Genomic DNA, 9,685 nt, shown 5'->3' on the forward strand with positions numbered 1-9,685 from the left:
CAGATCAGTTTGGCTCCAGGACCGCGCCTGGCAGAACGCCCTGATGAACCCCAAGCCTCCTCTGTGCTTGCCATAGCCTCAGCCTCAGAACAGGCAGCACGGACTTTAGGCCCTGGCCCTAATGTTAACATGTGTTTTTCTTTCTTTAACCCTAAAATGGATCAGCAGCAACTCCTTGCACCCTGGAGCCTCCCTTCACCCACCCACTTACTCCCACCCCTCCACCCCCTTACTCCCGCTCCCCTCACCCTCTTGGCCTGGCTGTCTGGGCTGGTTGTTAATGAGACTCTGCATTTCTCATGCTCACTTTGATCCCCATTTTAACAAGCTCAGCTGTCTCCAGTGGGGTGCCTGAGTCCGGAGTCAGCTCCTCCCCAGGGTGAGTCTATGGAAGAAGTAAGAAGGCTGCAGAGAATTTGGGTCTCTCTTTGCTTGTCATGGGCCTCAAACTCTTATTGGGATTCTGTGGTACTGAGGGAGTGGGCAATGGGTCCCCTCAGAGTGCAGAAGCTGGGCATGTCCCACCATGCTAGGCAATGCTATTTATTCATTCATTCACTCATTCATACAACCAAAAAATATCTACTGAGTGCCAACCTAAGGAGGCAGTAGTCTAATGTGGGACAGACCCACAAACAGAGATCAAATTCAATAAAAGCACATGGTTAAGGAAGGTAAGACCCTGCTGCTCATTCCTGGAGAAATGTCAAATACTTCACTTACAGTCTCCCAGACTGTAAACTCCTGGAAGGTGGTCATCATATCTAATTTTTTGTTTCCAGAGCCTAGTGCTAAGTCTAACACACAAGATTTCCTTAATACAGGATTGATGAACTGGGCATGGTGGCACATGCCTCTAGTTGCAGCTACTTGGGAGGCTAAGGCAGGAGGATTTCTTTTCTTTTCTTTTCTTTTCTTTTTTTTTTAAGATGGAATTTTGCTCTTGTTGCCCAGCCTGGAGTGCAGTGGTGCGATCTCAGCTCACTGCAACCTCTACCTCCTGGGTTCAAGCAATTCTCCTGCCTCAGGCTCCTGAGTAGCTGGGATTACAGGCACGTGCCACCACGCTCGGCTAATCTTTTGTATTTTTAGTAGAGACAGAGTTTCACCATATTAGCCAGGCTGGTATCCAACTCCTGACCTCAGGGGATCTACCCACCTCGGCCTCCCAAAGTGCTGGGATTACAGGTGTGAGCCACCATGCCTGGCCTGCAGGAGGATTTCTTGAAGCCAGGAGTTCGAGGCTGCAGTGAGGTATGTTTATACTTGGAGCCACTCATAGCAAGACTACATCTGTAGAAAAAAAATGATTGATGGCTGGCCGAATGAATGAATGCATGAACCAATGAATATATTCAAGTTGTAGACCCATGGGCCATGCCCTCTGGAAGGAGGCCTCCATCTCTGGAAGGGCAGATAAATACACTCATGCCCACCCTCCTTTTAAAAAATGATTGAGTACAGAATTACAGGTTTTCATACTTTACAAGGCAGAAGGTTGGATGCTAAGAAACTCTAGGCAAAAGTGACTGTAGCTGTTGGAGAGAGAAGAGGCAATGGTGGCCTTGGTGTTTATGCAGCATGTGAATGGAGTGTGAGCAGGATGGGCAGTGAGCTTGGGGAAACTCACATTCTCATGTTCCTCCAAAATCTTTCAGAACAATGCCGTTTGGTCCTGGTCTTTCTCATCCTTCCAGCAGCCCCCGACACACCTCTACATCATCTGTGAGTGTGTGCATATATATCAACCATCACAAAACTCAGTTCAGTTCTATTTAACCCAAGGGTTATCAAACTTTTACCAACGGCCTCCTTGTGATAAATATATCAATAAGACACAGTCATGGTTCTCAAGCCCCTGCTCGCAGCCTCATGGGTCTGGCAGACAACCCAAAATGTTAAGTACAGTGTGGGAGATATCAACACAGGGTGGTCCAATGCTCAGCAAGTCTGATCTGTCACAATAGAGTCTACTGAGAAATGGAAAGCCCCATGAGGACGGGGGCTTGTCAACCTTATATTCCCAGCCCAGGCAAAGCACCCCACAGAGACAGAGTACAGGCTCAATGAGAGTAGCTTAAACAAATGAGGACTGAGTGTGAGCTGATTTCAAAGAACCGAAGGAAGTAGTCAAATCAAGATAAGAACCAGAACAACTGGCTGCAAACAAAATGAAGCTAATTCAAGGAACTCTGATAATTTTAATTTGTAACTTCAGAGCAACCCAAGAAGATATGCATGGAGGCTATAAACCAAAAACAGGTGAATGTGGAATAGGAACAATTAAAGAAGAAGAAAGTTTCTTGGAAATTAAAAGTATAATCACTAAAATAAAATATGTAATACAAGGGCTAGAAGAAAAAGGTGAATCAGTCTCCCAGAATGTAAGCCAAAAAGACAGACATGGAGACAGAGAATCGATCTAAGAAGCCCAAACTCCAACAGAGAAAATAAAAGAGAAGAAGTTATCAAAGAAATAATGAAAGAAAGTTTCCCAAATCTGAAAAAGGACTGAAACCTTCCAGTTTGAAAGGGCCCACCAAGTACAATGAAGGAAAAATGGGTGGAGGGAAAGCCCACATCATAGATACATCTTCATTAAATTACCAGGGCCTTCACATGCAAATACAAATGGTATTTTATCCACAGACCATTAACAGCTCCCATCTGCCATATTTCTTGTGGTGGACAGTGTCCTGAACTTTGTGGGCATCTCTGTCTACAAAACAGAGCAGACATAGGCTTGTATAGACATCATCCCTCACCTGCCTTGGTTTTTTCTAAGGGCAATAAAAGCAAATAGGCTGCAGTTTGCTCATCTATTTATATTCCTATTGTCATTTCCCTTGCAACTGTCCCCCCCAACACTGAGTAAGTAACTTTCTATAACCTTCTTCTGAGAGGTTAAAAACATGGACTCTGGAGCCACACTGTCTGGATTTGAATCCTGTCTCTGCCTTTTACTAGCTTGGGCAAGTTATTTAACTTCTCTGTGCTTCAGTTTTCTCATCTATAAAATGGGAATGAAAATAGTACCTACCTCTGAGGGTCACTGTGAGGATTCAATCATTAATGTCTTAAGTGCTTATAACAGCCCCTGTTCTAAAAGTAAACACTACGTGAGTGACTGCTATTATTACTTAAAGGCAAAGAAGTAACCAATAGATGAATTGCAAAATATCGTCAAAATAGCCATGTGAATGGAGGAGTGTGGTGGGGAGTGGGCAGTGCTGGAGAAGAGCTAGGTTCCTGGTCTTCCAAACCATGGCATTGATGCCCCCTGTGGATGATAGACCAATATGTGCTGCTTTAAGCACACCATTTGGAGCTATGGAAGGGATCTTCAGTAGAACTAAAACCAGAAAAGATGATTCCCTCTGGAGGTGGGACTCAGGGTGCCAGGGGAAGATTTCTCATTTTAGGCCCTCTGTGCTGTTTGATTTTCATATATATATATTATATATATACACACACACACATATATATATATAACTTGTGTGCTTTAAAGACAAGTAGTCTTTCAGTTTTAAAGAAGTTGGTAACAAACCCTTCCAGGGCCAATTGTATGCTGCAGCGGGCTCCCATCGGCTCATGATTTGAAAATCCACGGGCCTTGGTGGAAGTATTTATACCAAGGGAATTAGCAAATGCTACAAGTCAGGGCTTTCTATATAGAGACTTGGTTTCTCAGCACATCACTAGAAAAGCCAGTTTATCCCTGTGGTAACTTAATCCTTTTGACACCTCTTGCTTAAAACCCCAAAGATTAGAAGGATGGTGATCCCCTCTCATGGTCTGTGTTCATCCTGAAACTCAGGTGGACAGAAAATTTCATGCTTCTGCTCTTCAGGGTGCTCTGGTCAGCTTGAACCCCTGAGAATTCTGATGTGGCCAACTGAGCCAAGGTATCATCCTACTGACATTCTGCCCCTGTCATAGTAACAGAGATTTGGGACACTGGGTGCCATTTACTCATTTATCCAAAATATACATATTGAGTATCTATCACATATCAGGTGCACTAGACTGTGGGAGCCCTAGTCCCAGCTGCAAACCCCTTAGTGCTGCCTTCTGCCTCATTGGTAGAGCAAAGACCCTAGAAACTTCATAGCATCTGGAAAGTGATGCCGCCTCCGGAACATTGGAATCACCTGGGCTTGTTAAACGCAGATGGCTGGGCCTACCGCACCTCCCACCCTCAGTTTCTGAATCAGTAGAAATCACAGGTGGGGCCAGAAAATGGTACATTTCTCACAAGTTTCCAGGTAATGGTGATGGTTTGGGGACTGCACTTTAAGAACTACCAGTTCTAGAAATTCCAAACCAGCCTGTGATTCTCCAAGGCAGGAGAGAATAAAGAGAGGAGGTTTGTGTTTCTACCCTTGAGCTAATTTACTTAATTACTGTCTCTTGACTTAATTACTGCCCTTAGCCAGTGAAAGGGTTGGTTGAGAGCAGTTCCTTGATGTGGACTACAAACACACTTGTGAAAATGCACACACATTTGCATTTACTCACAGGCAATTCCAGACTTCAGCGATAATCCCTCCAGGTCTTTAGCACTGTGGTTAAGTGTGTGAGGCCTGCAGTCTCAAACCCTAAACTTCAGTCCCAGCCCTACCACTTGCCAGCTGTCAGACTGGGCAAATCCTCCACTCTCTCTGAGCTGTCATTTCTTCAACTGTAGGCTAATAATAGTATCAAACTCACAGGACTGTTCTGGGGCCTCTGCTGAAGAGGGCAATGCATGGAAAGTGCTCAGTACTCAGAACATGTCCAGTACCTGGAAGCCAGCATTAGCCTTGACAGAAATAACAGTACTGCTGCTACCGATTTGTGTTTCTAACTAAATATTAACATTTGTACTAGAGGTGGTTTGGCGGGGGTGGTGTTCCGGTTTTTTTGTTAATGTTCTTTTTTCTTTTGAGATGGAGTCTCACTCTGTTGCCCAGGCTGGAGTGTAGTGGCGCGATCTCGGCTCACTGCAACCTCCACCTCCTGAGTTCAAGCGATTCTCCTGCCTCAGCCTCCCCAGTAGCTGGGATTACAGGCGCCTGCCACAATGCCCAGCAAATTTTTGTATTTTTAGTAGAGACAGGGTTTCACCATGTTGGCCAGGCTGGTGTCGAACTCCTGACCTCATGATCCACCCACCTAGGGCTTCCAAAGTGCTGCTGGGATTACAGGCGTGAGCCGCCACACCCGGCTAGTGTTCTGTTTTTAATGTGTGCTCTGTGTCTGTCACCAGACTAGTATTTGGGGGCTAGGGCAATCACCTTCTTCCTTCCTCTGTGTCCTCTAGCAATGCTCTCGTCCCAGGGGATTCTCAATCCAGTGCATGAGACAGAAGGAAGAGAGAGCACTTGGAGAACTCAGTTGTTCCAGCTCCATGCTGTAAATGCAGAAGGAGTTAAGAATTACAGAGATGTCTGGCTCAGAAATTTCCTTTCTCTAAAATAGCTATTTAAAGAAAAAAAAAAAAAGGATGGGAGAAATTTAGTTTGTATATGTGTTTGTGCGTTTTTTACTGTCTGTGCCCACTCATCACATACACTGTCAAGAGAGGTTTTAAAATGTATGTTGTAAATTCCATGTGGTCAAGGGCTATGTCTGTCCCATGCGCCACTGAATTCCCAATGTCAAGCACATTGCCTGGCACAGGACTGACATTCAATGTATGCTGGGTGGCTTGAATGAATACTGACCCAAGGAAAAGGACTAGACACTAAAGCTTGAGGAATAAAAGAAGAAATTATGAATACTGGAAGCTGGATTTCTCCAGCTGGTGACGAGGTGGTCCCGAAAGAAAGAGCCGAAGCAGTAGCTAAGAGCAACGGGTGTGGGCACTGGCTGTCAGGTGGTCTGTAATCCTGAGCTAAGTCAGGACCTCCCAGTGAAAGCAATCACAGCTGCTGATGGCCCAAGGCCCCGTGGAACCACTCCTCCTTCCCACACATGCCGTTTCTGTCTTTGCTCTTGCTGTTTCCTGGATCTAGGATTGCCAGATTTAGCAAATCAAAATACAGAATGTCCAGTTAAATTTAAATTTCAGATAAATAATGAACACCTTTTTAGTATAAGCATGTCTCATGCAATATTTGAGACATGTACTAAAATTGTTTTACTGTTCATCTGAAGTTTAAATTTAACTGGGCGTGCTGTATTTCTTCTGGCGACTCTGCCTGGGCCCAGAGTACCCTCTTCAGCTTGTCCACTGGGGGAACTTCTCCTCCTTTCAAGGAGCTTCCTCTAATGCTCCGCTCCACCCCAGGCAGAACTCACCATTGTAGCCTGTGCTCCACGTCATATCTGGTCATCACGCACAGATGGCCATCTCCCTCCTATGTCCCCCTCTGTGTCCCCTACCCGTATAAATCTGTCACTTAACACCCCCAGAACATAGAAGGGTGAGTATTGAGAAAAGGGATGGAAAAAAGTCAGAAACATATACAGAGGATAACGAGAGCAAGTCTTAGATTTGTAGGTGTGTCCTGCCTCTGATGGGTGACCACACTAGCACTTGATTTCCTTACATGATTCTTTGTAGATTCTCTGAATGGTGAAAAAGAGAAGATGGCTTACCAAAATCCAACGGCAACTTTCTTCCCTAGCAACTCAGGCTGTCCTTCAAGGTCGTGTCATCCCATCCCTGTAAGCATTCTCTACCCTACAATGATCTGAACCTCCTGAATGATTTGATTAAGCAGAAGTACTCTCAGTGGGCACAAAATAGTAGAAAGAATGAATAAAATCTAGTATTTGATAGCACAACAGGGTGACTGCAGTCAATAAGAATTTCATTGTACATTTTAAAATAACTAAAAGCATATAATTGGCTTGTTTGTAACACAAAGGATAAATGCCAGGGGATGCATCCCCATCCATCCTGTGATTATTACAGTTGTATGCCTGGATCAAAATTTATCATATACCCCATAAATATATACACCAACTATGTACCCACAAAAGTTAAAAAATAAAAATTAGGCCAGGCACGGTGGCTCACACCTGCAATCCCAGCACTTTGGGAGACCGAGGTGGGCAGATCACTTGATGTCAGCAATTCAAGACCAGCCTGGCCAACGTGGTGAAACCCTGTCTCTACAAAAAATACAAGAATTAGCCGGGCGTGGTGGTACACACCTGTAATCCCAGCTACTTGGGAGGCTGAGGCACGAGAATCACTTGGACCCAGGAGACAGAGGCTGCAGTGAGCCAAGATCGTGCCACTGCACTCCAGCCAGGGAACCCTGTCTCAAAAAATAAAATAAAATAAAATAAAAATTAAAAAAAAAAAGAAATGCACTCAATGGAAAGAAGAAGGACAGCCAAGGACATAAATCTCAAATTGCTTTGTCATAAGAGAATTTGGGAAGTAGGGGAGTAGCTGATGGGGAGATCATGGGCTGTGCCTGTTCTCACACCTTCAGAATCCTGGGGGGAGTCATGTGGCCACCGACTATCCTCAACGGGTTTCACAGGCTTTTCATAGGCGGCAGGCATTCCTGGGATATGTTCCTGCAGATAGAGGACTCCAGGCGCCCTCCCCACACTGCCTCTCTCATGAGTCACCGCCTCCGGAAGGATAACAAGGCTACAGTATCGCCACTGCAGGGGGCCCCCGGGGCCCGGAGGCTGTCAGCTTATCTCCACAGCCCTGGTGCCACGCACCGCATCCACAACTAATGGCCAAGAAGCCAGCATGTGACCAAGCTGCCTCACCTCCGCACTGAGCAGCTCCTAGAGGACCCAGCAGCCATGCTTCCTAACCACAGGCCGGCCCCAGGACCCTCTCTGTGCCCGGTCAACATCGCTGAGGTTGCCCCCCTCAGTCCCAGGCTACTGTGGAGCTGGAGGGAGTTTCTACAAGCAATCCCAGTCAGAGAACTGACCCCAAAGCCCCCTGCACACCCAGATCCCTGTACCTCCTCAACCCTGTCCAGCCATTGACCCTGTTCCTCCGGCTGCCAGGGCTCTGTGTACCCCCACCCCACCCCAGCTGAGAATCCAGAGCAAGGCCCTTCTAGACAAGTGATCTCAGCTGTTCAGTCTCCAACCAAGGGATTGCTGGGTTTAGACCCAGTGAAGGATGCAGCTAAAAGGGGGGCCCTCCAGAGGCATTGGGGAGTGGGGAGGGAGTCAAAATGATCTTCCTGGCCCAGAGCCAGAGAAGTCTCATAAATGTCTGTAGGGGTGGAACATGGCTGGAGGGCAAGGAGAAGACAGTGGAGGGGGTGAGATAAGATGACTCTGTGATGTAATTACATGCCGACGTTCCCCAGCAGTGCCAAGGGTGTAAGGCTTTGCTCTCAGAGCTACTATAATTATATCCCAAATGGAAATAATAATAGTAATTCCCTGATACATGTTGCCACTAGAGCCAGGCTGTTGAAAGAGTGGGAAGAGGGAAAGAAGCACCCCTTCTTCCAGAACAGCCTGTCACACTGCCAGATCGTTATTCCTAGGCCGAGTCAGACCCAGCTTTTTTCATAGTGTTTCCCCCACTCCAATTCAGGAGCCTTTCGGAGTGCAGGGGTAGGAGTGACAAGAAAGGAAGTTGTCTACACTGGCCTAAGCACTCGCTGGTGGTTCCAGAGGCAGGAGGCAGGTTCTCTGGCCGCATCAGGAAAGGGAGCTGTGAACTAAGCCCTTTGTGCTTTTTCTTGATCTTCCTTGGGACAGGGTTGGCTGGGTCGTGGCTACCGCCTGTGACTCCAAATCAGAGGAGGGAACTCTTGCCCATAAGTGTGGACCCTGGCCTCATCCTCTACATCCTGTCATCCCCTCCTAACCCCAGACAGACAGCCAATGTCGAGAAGAGAAGCAGAGGAGCCTAAGCAGAGACAGCAGGTAGATCCTTGTCCCGACACCTCAGTGACTGTCCTTATTCCTGGATTGGTATGTCAAGGCAGAGCCAGGAAGGCTCAGCCAGGAAGCCCTGGAAATACACACATACATAAAATGGAAGTCAGCATCAAACCCTTGACTTTTGGTCCATCTCCCACGGCCAAGGCTCCTTCTGACTGAGATGTCACCACTGGGCAAGGGAAAAGGAAGATTAAGAGAGGGAGGGGCTAGGCATTGTGGCTCAACCCTGTAATGCCAGTACTTTGGGAGGCCGAGATAGAAGGATTACTTGAGCCTAGGAGTTCAAGATCAGCTGGGCAACATGGAGAAACTACATCTCTACAAAAAATTAGCTGGGCATGGCGGTGCACACCTATAGTCCCAGTTACTTGGGAGGCTGAGGTAGGAGGATTACTTGAGTCCAGGAGGTTGAGGCTGCAGTGAGCCAAGATCATGCGACTGCACTCCAGCCTGGGAGACAGAACAAGACTGTCTCAAACAAAAAAAAAAAAAAAAAAGAAAGAAAGAAAATGAGAGGAATGACCTCCAATGCCCTGATGGGAAGAGAGGAGGTAACAGCGCAGCCTACTGAGTTTTCGCTGCTGAGCTGATTGGCAAATTTTGACCTTGGCCTTGGCAGACATGCCTGCTGTGGACAGTGGGGCCTGTGGACAGAGGAGGGCAGGAACAATAGTTTATAGCTTTGTTTTATAGGAGGAAGCAGCAATGGGCCCAGTTCCTGGAGACTGTCCAGTGAGCTAATAGCTGGGGCACATTGTTGGCTTCAGGGGAAAAGCACAACAGAGGTCTCTGTGTGGGCCCACCACAGAAACCACTG

Source organism: Rhinopithecus bieti, unplaced genomic scaffold, assembly GCF_001698545.2.
Source record: "Rhinopithecus bieti isolate Rb0 unplaced genomic scaffold, ASM169854v2 scaffold_35166, whole genome shotgun sequence".
NCBI lineage: Eukaryota > Metazoa > Chordata > Mammalia > Primates > Cercopithecidae > Rhinopithecus > Rhinopithecus bieti.